This window comes from Dermacentor andersoni, chromosome 2 (assembly GCF_023375885.2).
Source record: "Dermacentor andersoni chromosome 2, qqDerAnde1_hic_scaffold, whole genome shotgun sequence".
Classification (NCBI taxonomy): domain Eukaryota; kingdom Metazoa; phylum Arthropoda; class Arachnida; order Ixodida; family Ixodidae; genus Dermacentor; species Dermacentor andersoni.
Window position 1 is genome coordinate 163532258 of NC_092815.1, and position 21853 is coordinate 163554110.

The 21853-nt window shown below is 46.5% G+C and overlaps 1 protein-coding gene and 1 long non-coding RNA gene across 3 annotated transcripts in view; both read right to left on the bottom strand.

Moving 5' to 3' along the window:
* Positions 1–21853, bottom strand: part of LOC126540908 (uncharacterized) — a 314198-nt gene that overhangs the window by 111647 nt on the left and 180698 nt on the right. The window lies entirely within an intron of this gene.
* Positions 1277–20055, bottom strand: LOC129387263 (uncharacterized). Its single transcript, XR_008614519.1, has 3 exons — positions 19525–20055; positions 11350–11533; positions 1277–1434 (listed from the first exon to the last, which is right to left on the bottom strand). It is a non-coding gene; the product is annotated as an uncharacterized lncRNA (long non-coding RNA).

Sequence of the window (21853 nt, forward strand, 5' to 3'; positions counted from 1 at the left end):
ACAGCTTCAGGAAGTGGGAATTTCGCTTTATAATCTATTATGACACATATTTGGAACTTTCAGATATCTACTATTATATATACGCTACCTGCTACTATCAGTTGTGGTGCATGCCTTTCGGAAAAAGGGGTCCTTTTGGAATACCAATGCTTTCGTCATGGTGATATATTGACGCGTTTCATTAGTCTGGTCTAACGTCCCACCAACTAGTACTACGTACAAAACCAAAATACTCTTCTGATTAGCATAAAACACGACGTAAAATTAACACAAGTAGTCATAGCGTTCCTCTCACGTTTCTTGTTTCCTTCTTAAGAACCCTATACGAAAAATATCTTATTGAGAGTAGCATTCTTCGCATACGTCGCTTGCTTTCGGCTTTGTCTCCAGCCATTTTTTACGGGCGAGAATGCACGTGATGGTGCGCTTCAGCCGACCTCCCTCCAGCCTCAGGGAAATATTATGCGTGATACGAACGGCGCTGCTCTGGTGAGACATCCTCACGGTCGTGGGGCTGTGCATCTTAGCGGGGTCGCGGAAATGGTGTGGTTTGGTTGCTTCTTCACTCCCATAAGTTTTTCGCAGTGACCTAAGAGAAAGTTGTGTGTTGAAAAACGTGCAAGCTGGCCCTGTCTGGCAGGTAAAAAAAGAACACTGCCTACGCAAGCGGCAGCGCGAGCTGCAATTGTGTCGTTCGACTTGGCCGTAGAAAGCGTCGCTTGGTGAGACCTGACATGACTTGCCCGAGGAAAGCCCTTAACGCTCCGTAACAGTGTAGGTGGCAGCCTGCCAATGCCAATAGCCGCCGGTATGGGGCGAAAATATATGTGGTCTGTGCCAGTGTACGTACCCGTGCCGCTCAGTTGGAGTGAATGGGGGAATACATGCGGCAGCACAGCGGCGAGGGCATGTCTAAGACAGAGCCATAGTTGCCAACAAGATATATAGTCAAGTCATTCCAAGCTAGTTTATTTTTAACCATGTGGCAAAAGATGCCTTTATTCATTTATCTGGGCTAGGTAGAAACGATGGGGCATGTGCTTTTCTTTTATTGGAGGGCGCATGTAAATGAATAAAAGTGCCGGTAAACATATATTAGAAATAAACATATGAGAGCATCAGTATCAGTCATTATTTACCAACCCTCGTAATATATAACTTCAGACGTCAAACTAACTTCCGGTTATTAGCATAAATCAGCCTGGCATAATGGATATTTAGTACCACATAAAAATTAAAGAGGATCAACGTATACTGTTAAAAGAATACGTACATTTCTCGAAGGAATGCAAGTTCTTAGCATACATCGCGTCCGCTTTGTTCAGCAAAGTGCTAGGGTCAATGGAGATATTCTGCAGAAAAGTAGCCAGCTTCTCTTGCACGAACATATCACCAGCCGAAAGATATTGCCCGTCCATCTGGAAACCACGGTTCCTGCATCATAGAGTCATAGAGGTAGAGCGCCAAACACAATGCAATTCCTTCAATACGCTCAAATTTCGTTCAGGTTGAGTTCAGGCTAGGGAAATAGACATTCGTATCGGTTCACGAAGGCTTTCATAACACCGAACCATTTTGGCACAGTAAACTTTACCATGCCCTACGCGACGTCAGAACAGAAATTCGCCTCCCTGGTGCAGTATTGGGCTGCTACTTCCCTCAAGACTTTTGCAATTACCTCATGGCCCTGAGTGCCCCGCAGCTACAGAGCACGTGTCCAAGGCAGTCCGACCTGCTACGTGGCAGATGTGGCATAGGTAGGCGGCCAATGGAAACTGAACCTGGCAATGTTTACCACGTGAACCCTCTGGAGTGAAGCTACGTTACCAAGGATCTTTAAGGAATTATCGGGCATTGCCTGGAATATTACTGGCCTTAGTGAGGTTAGAAGAACTCGGGTGGTCTATAGAGTGATGACCAACGGCCACACCTTTATTACAGAGGCCATCTAGATAAGAGCGTATACCGAGTTGTCCTTACTACCATTACAGTAAGGACACAATATACTATGTCCTTACTGTAATCAGTAAGGACATAGCCAGCAACATTCGTGAATTCCAGAGCATTAATAGGAGGGTAGCAGTCATAGTTACAAAGCTGTAGCAGATATAGGTTAAAGGTAATTGCTGATATAGATTAAAGTTAGTACAAGCCTACACTGAAAACTTCAGTCATGACGATGGAGAAATGAAAGAGTTATGAAGATCTTGAATAAGCAACGAGAAAGGTTCAGACTCAGTATACTGTTGTAATGGGCGAATTGGATAAAAAGGTTGAAGAAAGCAGGCTGGGGAACAAGCATTTGGCAACTACAGCATCAACTCTAGGATAACGAGAGAGGAAATGCCTTTAGAATTTGCAGAAATAAATAGACTCCGCATAATGAATACCTTGGGCAATATAACGCCTAACTATTCCAATCTGTCTTTCTTCCAATCTCTTCACATCAAATTTACGTAACCATCCATGGAAGCATCTGGAGGTGACACGCAGCTTCGTGTGAACAGCCCAATCAAACGCTCGTCCTCGTTATAGAGGGTCAATTTTGTTTGCTTTCAAAATGAATAATATTGCCAACGTTGAGCGTTTTTTTTTTTTATTTATTTGGCTGACAAGAGGCGAGAAGCACGCTAAAGTGGAGGGGACATCAATGGGGCCAGGTCAGCGCAGTGAAAATAGCCGGATGATGAGGGTGATAGTGCCGGCGTCTGCGATTGGTCCGCTTCCCTTTAATTAGCTTGCAGCGACTAAACCAAAATCGCAGTGACGTGCAACGGAAGGCTAAGACTGCCACTAAAACGGTTCCTCAGCAAAAAAGAGTTCGAAGAGTAATGTATATGTGCTGAAAGGGCTCGATAACATTATACTGTCATGCAAGAAGCTTATTATACGCCAATAAATCTATGCTCTGCGGCAGGCGCGAATACCCAGTGCCTGAGCAATCGGTCAGCAGCCATATTCTATTTCTTTGGGAACGGGTAGTGTCCGAATAATTAGAAAAAAGAAATCAGTTTTGTTCGCCATAATAATGCATCTTTAATGCTTACACATCACTTTAATGTGGTGAGCTTTCGTCGTTTTGGGACGTCGCGTGGCAAAGTCGAAGTTGGGGCACCCCGAAATTCTTTGTCCGATAGCAGAGGGCTAACAGCGGAAAGGCGCCTACAGAAATAATTATTTTTATCTCGTTGGTCTATTCATGCCTAATCAGTGTGTACACGTCACAGCAGAAGGGCTTCTATTGCGGATTTCGGGACGTCGCGTGACAGACAGGCGGAATGGAGATGGCCGAAAATTTTTTGACAAATTGTGGTGGGCTGGTTGCAATATTGGAATACAAACGTCATAACGGAACGTCATAACGCCCCTCCTTCAGAAATCACAGTAGCAGGAAGTGGACCTGGAAAACGCTAATGGAGAAACAAGAAATTAAATAGATTTCATGTGCTCTGTCGATCCCAGCACAGTGCAAAATGTAGAAATGTTAGGTAGGGTAAAAAAAAGAGCCGTGGTCATAAGTTACCGCGAGCTATACGATTTCTTTCAAGCTGGAGAAACAAAGAGCAAAATCAGTCAAGAAGAAGCAGGCCAAACTAGATGTAGTTAGGACAAAAGCAAATGAATTCAGGCGGGTGCTCGCCAACAATTATGAAGCTTTAGAAAACGAAATAAAGATAACATAGAAGTAATTAATGAAACTTCAGAAGGACCGATTGAAGTGAGACTTTAGGCATCAAGGAAATCAGTAGGTAAGCTCTCCCAAGTAACCATGGACCTCATAAAGTTACGAAAAAGCATGAAAGCAAAACTGAAAACCGATAAACAAGTAAAGGCTTTTCGAAATTATAAGGGAGGAAGACGAATAAGGCAGTAAAAGATGGCCGCAGCTTGACATCAACGAGCAAGAAACTTCGCATAGGACATGGCAAGATGTTTCCACTGAAAGATAAGCAGAACAATTTCTTCAGTAATTTGGATAATATAGTAGAAGCGGCGAACAATTATGTACTGACCTGAACAGTACTCAGAGCATCCACGCTATCTTCATTAGAAGTAGTAACAAACAGGATACTGATGCTCTTGTACAACTAGCGATGAACTTAGAATTGCCTTGCAAAACATGTCCTGGCGAAAAGCGGTAGGAGAAGATGGAATAACAGCCCGTTTAATCCAAGTTTGAAAAGATATTAGGATTGAAAAGCATGTGTCCCGGTATGCGAAATACCTCACGAATTCAAAGGTACCAGAGAGGTCGAAGAATGCCAGCATTAGACTAATCCATAAGAATGGAGACGTTAAAGAATTGAAGAATTAGAGACCCGTTAGTTTGCTTTCAGTATTGCATAAAATATTCACCAAGATAGCATTCAATAGAATTAGGGCACCACTTGACTTCAATCAACGAAGGAAACCAGCTGGCTTCAGGAAGGAATATTCTACAGTGAATCACATCCATGTCATCGATCAGGTAATTTAGGGTACATTGACCCTCTCTATATGGCTTTCATAGATTATGAAAAAGGCCTGTGACTCAGCAGAGAAATTAACAGTAACCAAAGAGTTCCATAATCAAGGCGTACACTAGGCAAACGTGAATAGCTTCGGAAAGACCGAGATTGCTTGATTCTCCACAATAAAAGTATAAGGTTACCTATCAGAAAAGGAGTCAGGCAAGAGACACGATCACTCCAATGTTATTCGCCAAATGCATTGAAGTATTCAAGCTATTAGACTGGGAATGTTTAGGAGTGAGGATCAACGGCGAATATCTCACCAGCCTCCAGTTTGCAGATGACATTGTCCTGTTGAGCAATACTGGGGACGAATTACAAGAAATGATTGAGGACCTTAATCGTGAAAGTTTAAGAGTGGGGTTGAACATTATTATGCAGATGACAATGTTGAATAGCCTGAAAAGAAAACAAGAATTAGTGATTGCCAGCCAGCCTCTAAAATTTGTACAGGAGTACATTTATTTGAGTCAGCTAGCCGCACGTGTCCCTGACCCTGAGAAAAAAATTCAAAGAAGGCCAAAATGGTTTAGCCGATATACTACATTCCATTAAGAGAAAAAAATGGAGCTGGGCAGGTCATGTAATGCGTGAAGCAGATAAACGGTGCATCATTGTAGTTACAGAATAGGTGCCAAGGGGCGGAAAGTGCAGTGGAGGGCGATAAAAAATTTGGTGCAAGTTTGTAGGCGCCAGTTGAAATCAGCTAGCGCAAGACAGGAGTACTTGGAGATCGCTGGGAGAGGCCTGAATCCTGCAGAGGTCATAAAAATAGGCTGATGCCGATTATGATTGTGATGCTGGCGAACTCTGCGAGGTGCTATCGACGTATGCGAATGCACAGAATAGCACATACGCAAGCTTTTGCTGTAGTTGTATGAAATGGGCTCCCTGGGACATGTGATAAAGCAAGCGATGTTTTTGCATGAATATCAATCAATCCTAATGTTACAAAACTAGAACAGGCATACCCATGAATATGGCCATCTGATGTACTGTTCTTGCAAGTGTGTGCGCCGCGCAGTGCAGCGCCTCCACGAGGCTCCCTTGAGATTTCTTAGAGATGTCAACAAGATGGATGGGAATACAATGACATCTTGTGCGCGATGACAATGAAAGCAATACAAAAAAAAATTCCGGGAGGGTCTAATTCCCGACGATTGCCTATGCTCTTGCGAATAACATTGAAGACAGTAGCGATAGTAATATAGAGGTGTTTAGGTGCTGTACACTAATATGTACAGCACCCAAAGACGTCCAGTATGGTCCGTATTTGCAACCACTTTCAGCTTTCGCGCTTCCCAATCAACGTGCTGCTCGGTACTCAGAATTTGCGCATTCAGCCGCTGTGAACATATGACTAGAATGTCTAAACACACTGAAGGTTATTGAAAAACAGCACATACTCAGTTCGCATACACAGAGGCCAAGTTGCTCCGACCGTTGGTCTCAAACCCTGTCCCTTGGGCACCGCAGCTCGATACTGTCATCAGTGGACCATGGACTGCATACATATGATACATGATACCACGTATGTTTGTACCTCGGCGCTGTTCGGTAGCGAGGTCAGCGGAAGCAGACATCGAACATACAGCAGCACAAGCATCGGTCGCAGGAACATCAGGAGGATCGACAGGGTGGCAGGACAAGCAGTCGGCATCCTTGCGTGAACGGCCGGACCTATAGGCAATTGTGCACGAGTATTCTTGTAGGCATTGCATCCAGCGACCTAAGCGACTGATATCGTCTTTGAGGGATGAAAGCTAGCAGCGCGCATCTGTAAAGGGCCTACCATATAGACAAGGGCGAAATTTCGCCACGGCGCAGACAAGTGCAAGGCATTCACTTTCAGTAATGGAATGATGCCGTTCAGCTGGACAAAGCTGACGGCTGGCATATGCAATCATGTGGTCATGGCCTCGCTAACGTTGGAATAAAATGACACCAATTCAATGATGACTGGCATAAGTGCGGACTTCTGTTGGAGCAGACGGGTCGAAGGGCGCCAGAATGTGTAACAATTTCAGGAGAGAGATAAGCTTCGGGACAGTGGTTACTCGTTCAGGTCCCCAAGAAATTAATATGTCTGCCTTCAGAAGAGCAGTAAAAGGACGGGCGACTTCTGCAAAATTGTGCACGAAGCGGTGGAAGTAAGAGCACAGGCCCAGGATAGGTTGGCATGGGAAACATCAGTACGGCACGAATTTTGTCCGGGTCGGGGCGCACACCAGATGAGTAAAAAGTTAACGAAGGATAGTAATTTCACGTAGTACGAAGTGCCATTTAGACGGATTAAGTTGAAGGCCAGCATTACAAAAAGTAGGAAGAACGAGCGAGAGGCGCTCGGAGGTGCGTGAAAGAGCAAAAACGATGATGTCTTCCAACTAAAAAAGACAGATGGACAACTTGAGGCTATGTGGGAGTGTGTCCATCACGCGTTCAAAAGTACCTGGGTCATTATATAAGCCGAAAGGCATGACTTTGAACTGGCATAATGCATGGAGCATTATAAAGGCGGTTTTATCGCTCACCACGTTGTCGACGCCAATCTGGCAGTAGCCGGAACGAGGGTTAATGGAGAAAAGTGTTTCGCACAGTGGAGGCAATCTAGGGCGTCATGAATGTGTAATATAGGACAAAGGTCTTTCTTGGTGACCATGTTGAGGTACTGGTAATCCCCGCAGAAGCGCCAGGTGTCGTACTTTTAAGGAGAACAACAGGAGACGCCCAAGGGCTGGATGACAGCTCGACAATTCCTCAATAAAGCACGTTCTCAACCTCTGTTTGAATGACTTATCGTTCATGCTAGGGCACACGGTATGGTAGCCTATTAATAGGGTGTACTTCACTGATGGCGACAAGGTGTGTCCCGAGAGAGGTCTGTCGTAAAGGGCGAGCATTCAAGTCAAAATGTCGCTGACCATAGCGAGCAGGGAGTACAACTGGTCAGCGTGGTGGAGTAGACGTGTGGGAGCAATCATGTTTGTAAGCTCAGGGAAGACAGCTTGCAAAGAAGATGAATTTTGAACGGGAGAAGACGTAATGTCAGCAGTCTGGGCTGATAAATGGCAGTTTTGGGAGTAGAACAGCCCCATGTGTCAGCACATTAGTGAGCCGTCTATGAATGATCACTCATCACAGAGATGCGCGTGCTGGTATCAAGCAGAGCAGTAACAGTGCCACCATCCACGTACACATCAAGGAAATTCGTATCCATCGGTAAGGTCAGTAGAGGAATTGCAGTGCGGGTCGTTCTAGCAGCGTCACCTTTCGAAGCTGCACGCTCGGTTTCCCGTAGAGTGCCGGACAATGAGGGATGGAGAATTGCGAATAGTGGGTCAGCAAGTTAGTCGTTGTGCGGGTCCACGACTCTCAACGGTCAGGACGCTTAGCAGACTGGTATGGCTCTGTGGAAATATTCTGGTGGTGGAGGAGAGCATGACACGGCGGCAAGGTAGGAACGCAGGCGGATATTAGGATGACCTCCAGGTATTGCGGCCGTGATGGAAAATGTGGCTAACGCGTGGGCAGTTCACACAAATCGGCCGATCATTCCGCTGACTTGCGAAAACGCGGAGAGGTGTGCTGGTGTCGTGAAGAACGGATCCTAGCAAAGACGTAGGTGTCAGAGCGGCTGACCGAATAGACAGACTGAATTACAAGGTTCGCCGGCACTCGACGAACTGCACACGGGAAATCGTCGGTCGAGAATAGTTCAAACAAGTCTGGAAGCCAACCGGCGCCGCTGATTTAATCTCCCAGGACGATGCAAATGGGGCGCTCGGACGTTGACGGCTGATGCGTAGAGTGAAAGTCCTCGCGCGACGGCGTAGCAGCCATATTTGGGTTTCGGTCTGCGACCGCAGTGGCTACAGTAATACAATTTTACTGTTCTGTATAAATGTGGCACTTTAAACAAGGACGCCGTAGCGGCGCGACAAACGCCTCCAGAACCGGTGAAGAACAAGATGGTGCACGTGCGGGTAGCGTCAGAAAAGAACATGCTAGCCTACTCGACCTGAGCGGCCGCGGTATCTGTGGCTCCCGAGATCCGGCGGCTCCATGGCTGGCCAGCCTAAATGAATCGTGCCTATGGCGGCTGCCTGTTTGCGCCGCCTTCCACAATGCCGACTGGCTCTCCCATCCCCCGGTCGGCAGTCAAGACCATAGTGTCCACATCACCGATACTTGCGTCCTAGCCATTTCAGAAGCGCGTGACATTCACTATGAACAATGCCGTGATGACTCTTTGCTTGTCATCATCGACTGCGTAGCTTCTGTGCATTCTAAAACCGTTGTCAGCGCATTAGTACTCTGGGACGGTGTTCTGCACCGACGAAATTTGCGCCCTGAAGACTTCCAGCTTTTGCTCTTTCTACCTCGACATCTTCAGGTACACGTTCTTGAGCAACTACGTGATGCTTCCATCGCCGGCCACCTCGGTGTTTCCCGTACCTACTGTTGTGTACGACGCCGCTTTTGCTGGCGCGGCATGTGCAGCTCCATGTGCCGATACGATGCTCATATGCTCTCTATCAGCGCCGCAAATGACCCCATCGATTCCCCTGACGAACCATTATTTCTTGTCGGCATCAACCTCCTAGGCCCTTTTCCGACGTGTAAAGCCGACGTGTCTTGGGACCCGTTGTCGAATATTTCTTTCCTGTTCTGCTGTGCACAAGCAATCCACCGCATATCACCCGCAGGCAAGAGGACTAGCAGTGGCTCAACCACACGGTCACGGAGATGCTATGCATGTAGATTTCTCCGTACCACTGGCAGGACACGTTATCCTACGTTACCTTTGCATATAATTCTGCGCGTCATGTGAGCAACAGTTTTTCTCTATTTTATCTGCTGTTCGGCCCGCATCCAACTTCGTCCTTCAACACAGCTCTTCCACCCACGAACAACTCCCCAACTGAGTATACCCGCGACATCTTCAACCGGGCTTATACAGCTTCACAGATTGTCCGCTCACGACTCGTTTCCTCACAGATTGCACAGAATACGAGGTACGACAGCTGCCATCTGGACGTTCATTTCTCCCCTGTGCCTTTAGTTCTATGGACAACATACCGCCGCATTGGCCGGTCTGTAAAACTTCTCTCGCGCTGCACAGGGCCTTACAGGATTCTGCGCCAGGTCGGCGATGTAAACTACAAAGTATCCTCACTGTGCTATCGTCCATGGCCTGCTCCTATGCACACTAATGTCCACGTGTCCAGATTGAAACATTACTTCATCGCAATTTCACCCACATAAACACTACCCCCGAGACGGAGGCTATGCGACCAGGCAGTGATGTCATCGAGCCGTGGGGCACGGTGTAGCAATGAATGGTTGAGAAAAGAGTCCTGCTGGTTCGGGCAGCCATCTTCTGTATACAATATTGCTACAATTTGTATATACCTTGTAAATACACGCACGCTTCAACTAATTCTGGCCCGCCGTAATATATATACATAAGCTAACACATTCGAAGGCATCACTCTTTTCTTGCGGATTGTCAGTAAGGGAGTAAAGCTAGCATATATGAGCAATTATAGAAAGAGCAATTTGCTGTTGCTGACGGTGTTAATGTGTTTCCGTCCGTGGAATACTCGCGCGAGAGGCAGGATGACGTTATTTGGCGTGTGCAAAAATACTATCTCCGAAACAAAATAGGCACAAGTGAGTGTACTCTGCGCTTGCTAGAATTCTTGGGTTACAGTATACAAAATAAATGCTTCACCCTTAAGCGGGAATGGGCGGGGGGGGGGGGTGGCTCCTGATCTGTGATTGCATAGTTGGGCGGCCGCATACTAACAAAACGAAGGAGCGCTTTCCTAGCAGACAACGTGGCGGCATGCACCGCCTCTGTGTCGCTTAGCGCATGTGCTTGGTTTCGAAGCTTCTACATGGCGCTGTACGGAGCATGGCCCACGCCCTAGCCTGCTCGCTGTAACAGTGGACGCACCTGGACGTAAAAAAAAGTAGCCGTGTCGTCATTGTCCTTAAATTTCCTTTTATCATTGCCTAAAGAAGGTGTTACATCGCTTGACAAGCCAGCCTCTTTATTCCTCAATTTTCAGGTAAACTCTTGCTATTATATATGCGCTTAAGAGGAAGCTTTAGCTCGGGCCCAACTCCGACGCGGCCTATTCAAATGCATGTAAAACGCAAAAACGTTTTTATGAGATAACCCCTGGACCGATTTTGATGAAATTTGTTGCATTTGAAAGAGAAAGTCAAATTCTAGTGACTGTTGGAAGCGGAATTTTGATTTAGGGCTTGAATTTTCTTAAATCTATTTTCAAATATTTGACCGCTAGAAAAAAATGGAAGCACGAAGTTTACAAATTCATAGCTCTGCATCAAGAACTGATATCGCGGTTCTGTAAACGGCATCCATTAGATCATTCAAAGCGGACAAATTCAATATGTCATTTTACATCTTACGTGAATTTGTTACGTCGCTTACAACGATTTTGCAAAAGTTGTATTTCCCTATGATTAAATATTTTTTATATTCATGTGTAACACATCAATTTTGTCCGCTTTAGATGTGCTATTAGATGCAATTCACAGAATTGTATTATCATGTTTAGTGGTTGAGTTACAGTTGAGAATGGGCTTGCGGGAGTACATGCTCGCGTGCCAGTTTTTTCAAGGTTAGAGGTAAAGGAAATAAACAAGCAACTCCAAAAACCATTTAATTAAAGGCCTCACGCAAGCTTCGCATCACATACATCCGCAAACTTTTGTCGGATCTGCATATTTTTTATCTAAATTTCCTGGCGCAAAGGTTTGTTCAATCTCCTTGTCTTTGTTCAAAACGTAAACCTGTCCCACTTACTGATTATGCACCAAGTCGGCTTTATTCCTCAAGATTGCCTCATCTAAGTGACGCCCAATAGGAAAGCCATCACTGGCGAGTGAAATGGCGCCAGTAAACAGCTCTTTCCATGGTAGCTTGCCGAAACGTTTGTGCAGTAGAAGGTAGCCACTGAAGGCACCAGCAACAAAGACGCTATGGGTTCCTGAAAAAGAAATGTGTAGAAGGTTAGCAATTGGCATTTCAGTTTAAAATATTTCAGTGTGGAATGTCTTTCAAGACTTCTTTCAAGCATAATAGCGAAGAAATGTTGGAAGATAAAATTATTCCCCACTGCCTACCCTTTTTTTATTGAAGTGTTTTCAAACAAGTGCTTGGACCGTTTTCATTAAACGAACACTAAAGGCAAATACTAATGTCGACGTGGACTGTTAAAATACTATTTCAGAAGCATCGCAGTGTTTGCTTCGTGCCAAAAGACTTCGTATACGACAAAACTGCGTCTGCAGGGTAAGCATACGTTTAGCGCAATTCAAATCGCCCTCCAACTCCGCCCCGAGCGGCGAATGTTCACGTTGCATACGCCATCACCACCCTTTACTGTCGTCGGTGGCTAAAGCGGCGCCCGACAGACGGCGCTATGGTTTTCTGCGCCAAAACGCTAAGGCTAGGCCACGGAAAAAACCTTGCCAGGAGAGAGCATTGGATTCACTGCTCCATTTGATTTTGGTGAAGAGGCGTGGACAGTTCGGCAATCCCGCGGCATCACATGCACGGTAAGTTCTCTGCTACTCGTAATTTGTGCGAGTTTCGCGAGCCAGCAACACCAGCAGAATACTACGGAATAGCGAAACTACCGAAACGCGAAACCGCCGTCAGAACAGAGTGAAGAATACGAAATCTTTCGACGGCTCGCTTCTTTGTGAAGGGTAACATCTGGACAAGCAGCATTTTCTTTAGTCTTATTTAATACACTAGAGCGATGTTTTTACTATACAAATGGTTGAGTACTAGCGGCAGACCTATATTGATGAGTGCCTTTGTCATCGGGCTAGTGTTTGAATGTCCTGCGGGAGCTTCTAATTGTGTCCTATATTTACCTAAATTTCCCTATTACTAAAGCTCTATTAGCGACAACTGGACCTTCTGGAGCACGAATATATTACTTTAGCTTCACTTATTACTTGCCTTTAGTGTCCCTTTCACGCCAATCGACAGCCAAGACGGAAATTACCTCTCTCCCCGTCGCAACGATTAGCTGTGAGAGCATGTGCACTGTATCTTTTATATTTAACTGGAGCACTAAACTGGTATTGCTGTCATCGCGCGTCTTTTCTTTAAAACGCTAACCACACCTGCGTAATGTATATGAGCGATGGTCACACTCTAGGCAACCGATGTGGTGATTTGTCGCAATGACTTACTCATGGAGCAGCGCGCATTCGGCTGCCCCATGCCTGCCGAAAAACTGCGCCACGGCTAATGCCGCTTACGATGATTTCTACAAAAACATTACAGGACCCACGCCACTAGCGAAACGCCTTTGGAAGAAACGGAGTCACTGGACGAAGTAGATGGGCCAGGCTCTGTATGTCGGATTTGCATGTTACGGATTTGCATGTTACGACCAGGCCGTCTAGAGCAGTGGAAAAGCCGCTAACGAAGCAGTTCGGAAAGGCAGCAAGCCAAATAAAAAGCGAATGAAGTATAGAGACGCGGTAGGAAAAAACCTAGCCACGGTACAAAAGAAGTTGAGGGCCACCAGTCCACCAAGCAAATGTAGACGCTTTCATGAGGCACCTAGAATAGGGCTGGCTTGGAAGTTGGAAGAGGGCATGAATTCAAGACCGCCAGGCAGGAATGTAGTGACAGGACTGCAATCCGGCTCTCAAGATCCAGGAGTTGAGACCAACGTTGACACTTGACCGCAGAGTAGACAGACTCTTGATGTTTGTGAAGCAGACAAGGATTTTATACACGTATTTAAATGCATGCATGATGTATATAGTTGCACAATAGCTCAGATTGGTTAAAATACAGCCTACAAATATGTGTAAGAGCACATGAGACCAACTGGGTTAAAAGGTGGCAGCTCTCTCTCAAGAATTGGTCAACCCGCCCTAAAACACCTTGGCAACAAAGGCTGGCAGGTCCATTTCCGTGCGTAACAAGCTGGCTTTGGTTGCGCCGCCAATCCGCCCACACTGCCATTCATTAGGGAAGTCACTCGAAAAATGTATTAGCGCTAGCCGGGCTGTCCTAGACCGGTAAACATGGTTCTAAGCATTTCCTCAAGCGAACTCTTGAAGAATGCGGGAAAGAGATTCTTATCCGCATCCGTGATGATGCAACATAAGTGGTGTTGGGAAACAACGAGCTCGTCACTGATAGTTATGAAGTAGGAGCTACCACTGATGTCGCGGCAGCGGAATCCGAAAAACCAAGTCAATGGTGAGGCTAAGACAAAAGTGGGAGGAGAGGTACTGCGGCTTTCTTCGTACAACATCCAAGAGCGAGAGGAGAAACTGAGCAGACTTGCCTTTGTTGGAGAATAACCCCTATATTATAGAGCACTACTCAACTCAAGGCCCCTGCTCGACAAAAGAACGTTGACGACAGCACAAGATCTCAACAGAAGCGGTCAGTGCGCTTCACTGCATTTTCATGACTCGGCGCCTACGGGCTGATATACCGCCAGGTGGGGCAGCGCAAGGGGGCCGTCTAAGTGAAGCCGAAGACAAAGTGGGGCTGCTGTTTCGAGGGGCTTTAGAGCTCTCAAGATTCAGCATCGGCACAGCCGCGAGCATTCTGGTGCGTCCGCCCCGAATTGCCGTATACGTGAAGCCAAGGACAAAGGGGTGATACCTCCTCTGAGGGGCTTTAGAGCTGCCAACATTCAGCATCGGCTCAACACCGAGCATTCTGGCGCGTCAGTCCCGAGGTGTCGTCTACATGAAGCCGAGGACAAAGGGGTGCTGCCACCTCTGTAGGGCTATAGTGCTCCCAACATTAAGCATCGTCTCAACGCCGAGCATTCTGCTGCGTCAACCTGAGGCGCCGTCTACGTGAAGCCGAGGAATAAGAGGTGCTACCTCCGCCGAGGGGCTTCAGATGTCCTAACCTTCAGCATCGGCTCGACCCCGAGCATTCTAATTTCTGGGAGGTCGTTAAGCCGGGCACGGCAAAACACACGAGTGTCCAGCCCCCATGGGCTCGGTCTGCGGTGTGGCAACACGCTTACCGCCTGCTGACGTAAAGGCCGCTGCGGGTACTGAAGCTCTAGTTCTCTCCATGGCAGACTGTCCACATATCCGCGAGAGAGTCACGTGATCCATCTATGCGGACTAATATGGTCTATATAAATCACACCCCTACCCTTCGATACAAATATTTCTGCTTCAGAACGACACCTTGCAGCTTACGAAGCCCACTCTGACGGCGATGAACTCTGCCTCGCTGCTCTATCACATCTTCGTTCGGCTATTTTCGACCAGCTACTCCGTGCACCCACCACCGGACATCTAGGCGTATCACTCACATGTGATCACATCCTCGCGAAGTTTTGGCAACATCTGTACCATTGCTTGCGATAGTAGTTGGCGATTTTTGACCTCTGTCTGCGGCTAAAGACACCTGCCTTACTGCCTGCAAAAAGCGTTTCGCTGTTGAGACCACTTTTGAAGTATATTCTCGGATTAGATTCGACCTCGTAGGTCCTGGCTCTATGAGAACTTGTTTCAATAGGTGGAGTGTTCTCGCTACAGACTACGCAACGCGATACGCTATAACATGAGCACATAGTCACATTTGTTGTAATACTATGCAACCCATTTCATTCTGTGTCATGTCATCCCCTGCTATGGTGGTCCTCGTCCGTTAAGTGCAGATTGGGGTCGCTGCTTTTTGTTTGAAGCAGCCGATGAGTTTCATTCCTGGTTGACGAACCACAACTTCACCGCAGCGTACCATCCATAGGCAAACGGACTCAGTGAACACCTCAGCCATACATCGACCGTCATGCATGCTCTGTAGGTTCTTGTGCACCAGTGGGACTCGGTCATCGACCTGCTTCCTGCGTTCTTTGGCTACCACTTTTGTTGTCATGGTACGGCTGACTACTCGCTTATCTACTGTCTGGCTGCGATCAACCACCACCCATAGTAACATCCTCATGCAGGCTCATTCACTACCTGAACTCATGATGCCCTTACCTGCGATCGTTCAAGGGCCACAAAGATAACTAAAGATATCTTCATCGCCGCCGGCACCGAGAGAGGCCATTCTCTTTGAGGTCCCTCATTATGCTAGGCTTACTGTCCTGTCGCGCTGACATATGCGAAGATCTTCTTTCATGCTATGTTGCATTATTACTTCTAGCGCAGACAAAATACCAGAGACACAGAAGAAAGATTTGCAAGAATGTTGACCGGTGACTATTAGTTTATTGCCTCATCATCATGATCACATCAACGATCTTAACTTCACTGCCAGGACGAAGGCCTCTCCCTCCAATCTCCAATTACCCCTGTGCTGCGCCAACTGATTTCAATTTGCGCCTGCGAATTTTTTTAATTCATCTCCCCACCTAGTCTTTTCCCGCCCTCGACTGCGTTTCCCTTCTCTGGGCAGCCGTTATTCAAACACTAATGGTCCACCGGTTATCTAACCTACGCCTTACAAGACTTGCCCAGCTCCATTTCTTTCTCTTATTGTCAATTAGAACATCGCTATGACCATTTGTTCTCTGATCCATACCGCCCTCTTCCCGTCTCTTATCGTTCCCCTATGATTCTTCGTTCCATCCGTCTTTGCGCGGTCATTAACTTGTTCTCGGACTTTTTGCCAGTCTCCAAGTTTCTGTCCCATATAGGATGCAGTGATTGTAAACCTTTCTTTTTCGTGATAAAGGTAAGCTTCCGGTAAGGACGTGAGCATGTCGGCTGCCTGCACTCCAACGAAATTTTCTTCTTCTGTAAACTTGGTTCCTATTATCAAGGTCCCCTGCGAGTAATTTACCTAGGCAAACCAATTCCTTCGCCGACTCTACAGGCTGATTGGCGATCCTGAAATTTTGTTCCCATACCCAGATATTGATCATTGTCTTTAATTTATGCATAATAATCTTCAACCCCACTTTTGTGCTGTCTATGTTAACGTCCTCAATCATGTTTTGTAACTCGCCCCCAGTGCTGCTGAACAGTACGATGTCATCTGCAAACCGAAGGTTGCGAGATATTCGCCGTTGGTCCTTCCCCTTCAGCCGTCTCAATTTCTAATGGTCCAAGCATAGAACAGAATGCAGAAGCGACAGGTAGGGTAAAGTGCAGTGAACATAGATTAGTAAGGGCTAGGAGTCACCTCAGTTGGAACAGATAAAAAGTAAAACTGGTCAAGAAGAAACAGGTCAACTTAGAGGCACTAAGGTAAAAGCAGACAAATTTAGGCTGTTACTTGCAAGCAAATATGCAGCCTTAGAACAGAGAGATTATGATGATGACATGGAGGTAATGAATGAAACTGTAATAAGGCTGGCTTCAGAGGCAGCACTTGAAGGGGGAGGCAAGGCACCAAGGCGACCAGTAAGCAAGCTCTCCCAAGAAACGAATGACGTAATAAAGAAACGAGAAGAAACAAATGTGTCCAACTCAATAGATAAGATAGAATTCGCGGAACTGTCAAAACAGATCAACAAGGCAAAAATAAGTGATGTTCGAAATAATAACGTGAGGAAGTCTGAAGAAGCCGTAAAAATGGACGCAGCCTGAAATCAGTGAAAATGAAACTTGGCATAGGGCAAACCAAGATGTATGTACTGAAAGATAAGCAGGTATAGTAAAAGGTATAGTAAAAGCAGCGGTAGAATCCTATACTGACCTGCACAGTCCATTATAAACTCCATTCTAGACAGAAACGAACAGGATGTAGAAACTCCCATAGCTAGTGATCAGGTGAGAAGAGCCTTGCAAGTCATGAAACGTGGGAAACCGAAAGGAGAAGATACAATAACAGTCGATTTAATCAAACATGGAGGAGACCTAATGCTTGAAAAACTAGCGGCTCTCTGTACGAAGTGTCTATCGGCTACAAGGGTCCCAAAAGCCTGGAAGAATGAGAACATTACACTAATGCACAAAAAGGAGACGTTAAAGAATTGAAAATTATAGGCCCATTAGCTTACTCCCAGTATTATATAAAATATTAACCAAGATAATCTTCAGTAGAATAAAGGCAACATTGGACGTTAGTTAACCAAAGAACAGGCAGGTTTTAGGAAGCGACAAGCTAAAATGGATCACATCCATGTCATCAATCAGTTAATCGAGAAATCCGCAGAGTACACTCAGCCTCTCTCTATCGCTTTAATAGATTACGAAAAGGCATTCGATTCAGTAGAGATGCCAGCAGTCATAGAGGCATTGCGTAATCAAAAAGTACCGACAGCTTACGTAAATACCTTCGAAAATATGTACAGATATTCCTCGGCGACCTTAATTCTACACAAGAAAAGTAGGACGATACTTATAAAGAAAGGGGACAGACAAGGAGACAATCTGTGCTATGCTATTGACTGCGTGCGTGGAAGAAGTATTCAAGCTATCAAACCGAGAACGCTTAGGAGTAAGCATCGACGGCGCATATCTAAGCAACCTTCGGTTTGCTGATGACATTGTTCTATTCAGTAACACTGCAGATGAGTTACAACAAACGATTGAGGACCGTAACAGGGAGCTTCTAAGAGTGGGGTTGAAGATTAATATGCAGAAGAGAATGATAATTATCAATAGCTGGGCAAGAGAACAAGAGTTGAGGATCGCTATTCAGCCTCTAGATTCTGTGAAGGAGTACGTTTAGCTAGGTCAATTAATCACAGGGAACCCTGATCATCAGAAAGAAATTCACAGAATAATAAAAATATGTTGGAGCGCATACGGCAGACATTGCCAGCTCCTGACTGGAAGCTTACCATTATCATTGAAAAGGAAGGTGCAGAATCAGTGCATTTTACCGGCGCTCACATAAGGGGCAGAGACTTGGAGACTGACAAAGAAGCTTGATAAGAAGTTAGGGACAGCGCAAAGAACGATGGAATGAAGAATGCTAGGCGTACATTTAGAACACAGAAAGAGAGTGGTTTGGATCAGAGAGAAAACGGGTATAGACGATACTCTAATTGACATTAAGAGAAAACGTGGCACTGGGCAGGTCATGTAATGCGCAGATTAGATAACCGTTGGACGACTAGGGTGACAGAATGGATACCAAGAGAAGGGAAGCGCAGTAGAGGACGGTAGAAGACTAGGTGGTGCGACGAAATTAGGTAATTTGCGGATAATAGTTGGAATCGGTTGGCGCAGGATAGGAGCGATTGGAGAACACAAGGAGAGGCCTTCGTCCAGCAGTGGGCAGAAAATAAGCTGATGATGACGATGATGATGATGATAATACTTCTTCCAAGCACGCAGGACCGAGGCAGCGCTTATCTCCATCGCGGCTTTCCGCGCTGAGTGCACTATCGTGCCCTAAATCTTGACACTCGTGACTCAAGCCATCAGTCCACCAGGACGGTGGTTCTGCCACTTTCATGTAATGTCACAGGTGGCTGTGCTCCGTCCCTAGTTAAGATTCAGTGGTTTGTACTTGGACGGCGATGACAGTGTGTCTCGCTGATGTGTACGCGCTAGCACCACAATTGGTGCAGAGTTTTGCGCCTGGCCTCATAAATATATCCCTCTATATAGTTTCTACGCGTGACTATATGAGAAAACTTCTTTATGTTTTGGTTAGCAAGTGGCCACCAACATTCTTTTCAGTGAGGTCGCGAGTCCTTTTTCACGTCCGAAGGCGCTTTTCATTCGCAAGCGTTTTGATCGGGTCGTATAAAAGTGCAGAAGTAAAGTATCATGGCGCGAGGGAGAAATATGGCTTGTTATCGTAATTACTTAGTCAGCAGCAACCTAAAAAAAGTCGTAACGAAACAAACAGGACAATGAGGTCCAAATGGTCGTGCCATTATTTCTCGACACTAGCCCACACTTATATTATTATTACTTTGGCTTCACTTAGCTGTTTGCATTGGCAATCTATTCTTTTTAAATTCCATAGCGCTCGCTGCAATAGCTCAGCGGTGACGTTAGAAGCGAAAGTTTTCGCCGCATACACGCAACCGCTACTTTGCTGCGCATACGAGACACCTACCACGTTGTTGATCACGCCCAGCAAAGGTGCAAAGCGGCGCAGAATCCTGCCTGTGGCCCATTGCATCTAATGTGACCACCTCACCGCTTGATCTGAAACGCAAAGAAAAGCACAAATAGACTGGATATAACGCATTCATTACTGCATATCTGAGGCTACAGAGAAGAAGAAAAATAGGGAAATCACCTACGCAGCAGTTTTACCGCGGAACTATAATCTCAGCTTATATTTCATGCCCGCCTGAAGAAGTAAATAAGGTAGCCTACTAATAGAGTGTTTCAGCACAGCGCTAATATATGACAATGCTTATGCTATGGCAGCCGCGATGAGGACAATCAGTTGTGCGTATGTGAATAGCCATACCATTTCTATAATGCCGGTCACGAAAAAAAAAAAGACACCCTATGATCAATCTTCACGTCGCTTCACCTGGGCAGAAAAAGATTGCTATCGGGATTCTTCCGGCTTAATCTTTTAACTAGAAATGAGACGATGTTTATTATTCCAGCCTTAAGCAGAAAAAGTGTTCTAGAAGACTCTAGAGAAGACTTTATGCAGAGCCAGCGAGCATTGTTTTAGAATAGCTATTTTTTGAAAGCCACAATACAGTGGTCCAATAAGAAGTAACGATAAGGATTGGTTCTAGAGCCAATATTTAAGAAATGTCTTATATGATGTGGGTGCAGTGAAATTTTTGGGCTTCCTAAGTGAAACCAAGCGGATGTCTAGCGTCAAACAGCACCTCCATAATCCCCACTTTTCCATGAACCTCCCCTCATTTGAAAGGCTAGCCGCATCCCAGATATAGGCCTCTTGCGCGAGCCATGGTGGACCTGCGAGCTCCGTACTGTTGACATCCGCATGGGCACTCGCCTTTTATTTTATGCCACGTTCTGGCGGGAATGGCTGCGTTTTAAATCGTTTGCTCGAGCTCTGACTGCGTACTCGCGAAGCACAGGGCTTTACACATATAACTAATATTTATTTTTAAGCGAAGCTTCCTTTGCTTCTGCTCCCTAGTTTCCGGACGCTGTTCCCACTATGGCCTTGTCGCGCGTGCTGCTGTGTTTCTTGCAACACTGCGAGATGGCGTTCACCTACGCGTATGCCGACCGGCGCCACCGCGGGCGGGGATGCGTATAGTTTGTGCGCATGGCACGTGCTGTGCTTGCCTTCGTATCCAGCAGAAAGGTTATAGTGACGTTTCACTTCCTGGGGGGGGGGGGGGGGTGACGCGGGCGACGCGCAAGCGTATGGGTGCTATAGCGCCCATGAAACTATCGGCCTTCGGTGCGTCTTGACGCCTGCACTGTCGGCAGCACAGATCGTATTGACGATAGAGCTCGCGCGGCCGCGCCCCACGCAGCAGCTACCGGAGCTGAAAAGCCCGTTGTAAACATCGAGCGCACACAGTCGCTGTCAAAACGCTGGCGTGAGGAATCCAGGCAGCAACCGAAGGGATCAGCGCGCTTCTATCGTTTCAACACAAACTCAACGGCGAGAGCACAGCGCACGAAAAGCTACAAGACGTCGGCCTATCTAGAATGTCCCCTCAAAGCAGATCGCTTTCATGATAAAGCGCACGCGTTCATGCGCGGCCGGAGTAACAACGCCCCCACTTCAAACACTCCGGCTCTGCTATGCTGCAATGCTTGCAGCGGAATATGGCGCGCTTCCTACCCTCCGCCCGCAAGATTGAGGCTGCATCGTTGGCTCACCGCCATCTGTTTTCATTCGCGCAAACAGCGTATGGCGCGCGACGACGACGGCATATTTGCGAATTCACTCACAGGGATCAGAGACGTTTCATTCCGTTTCCTTTCTTCGCCACCGCGCGGTGTATTGACCTTAAGGAATTTGAAATTCCCGCTATGACGTATCCACGATTAAAAAATCATGGGGTTTAACGTGCCAAAACCACTTTCTGATTATGAGGCACGCCGTAGTGGAGGAGGACTCCGGAAATTTGGACCACCTCGGGTTCTTTAAGGTGCACCTAAATCTAAGTACACGGGTGTTTTCGCCCCCATCGAAATGCGGCCGCCGTGGCCGGGATTCGATCCCGCGACCTCGTGCTCAGCAGCCTAACACCATAGCCACTGACCGACCGCGGCGGGTTTCCACGATGCACAACTATAGAAAACACAATAAAAAAGAAACATAACCTCAGACTTTCGCTTCCCTTGGTATGTGGAAACGAGTGCGCTTCTGTATCAGCGTTATCTTTAAGATGGCCAGCCACTTGCTCTACGGGTAGTAAAGTTGACGATGTTGCTAAACACGTGGCCAGCCAGGGTGTCGGCATTGCGGAGAGAGGTCTGGTCGAGAT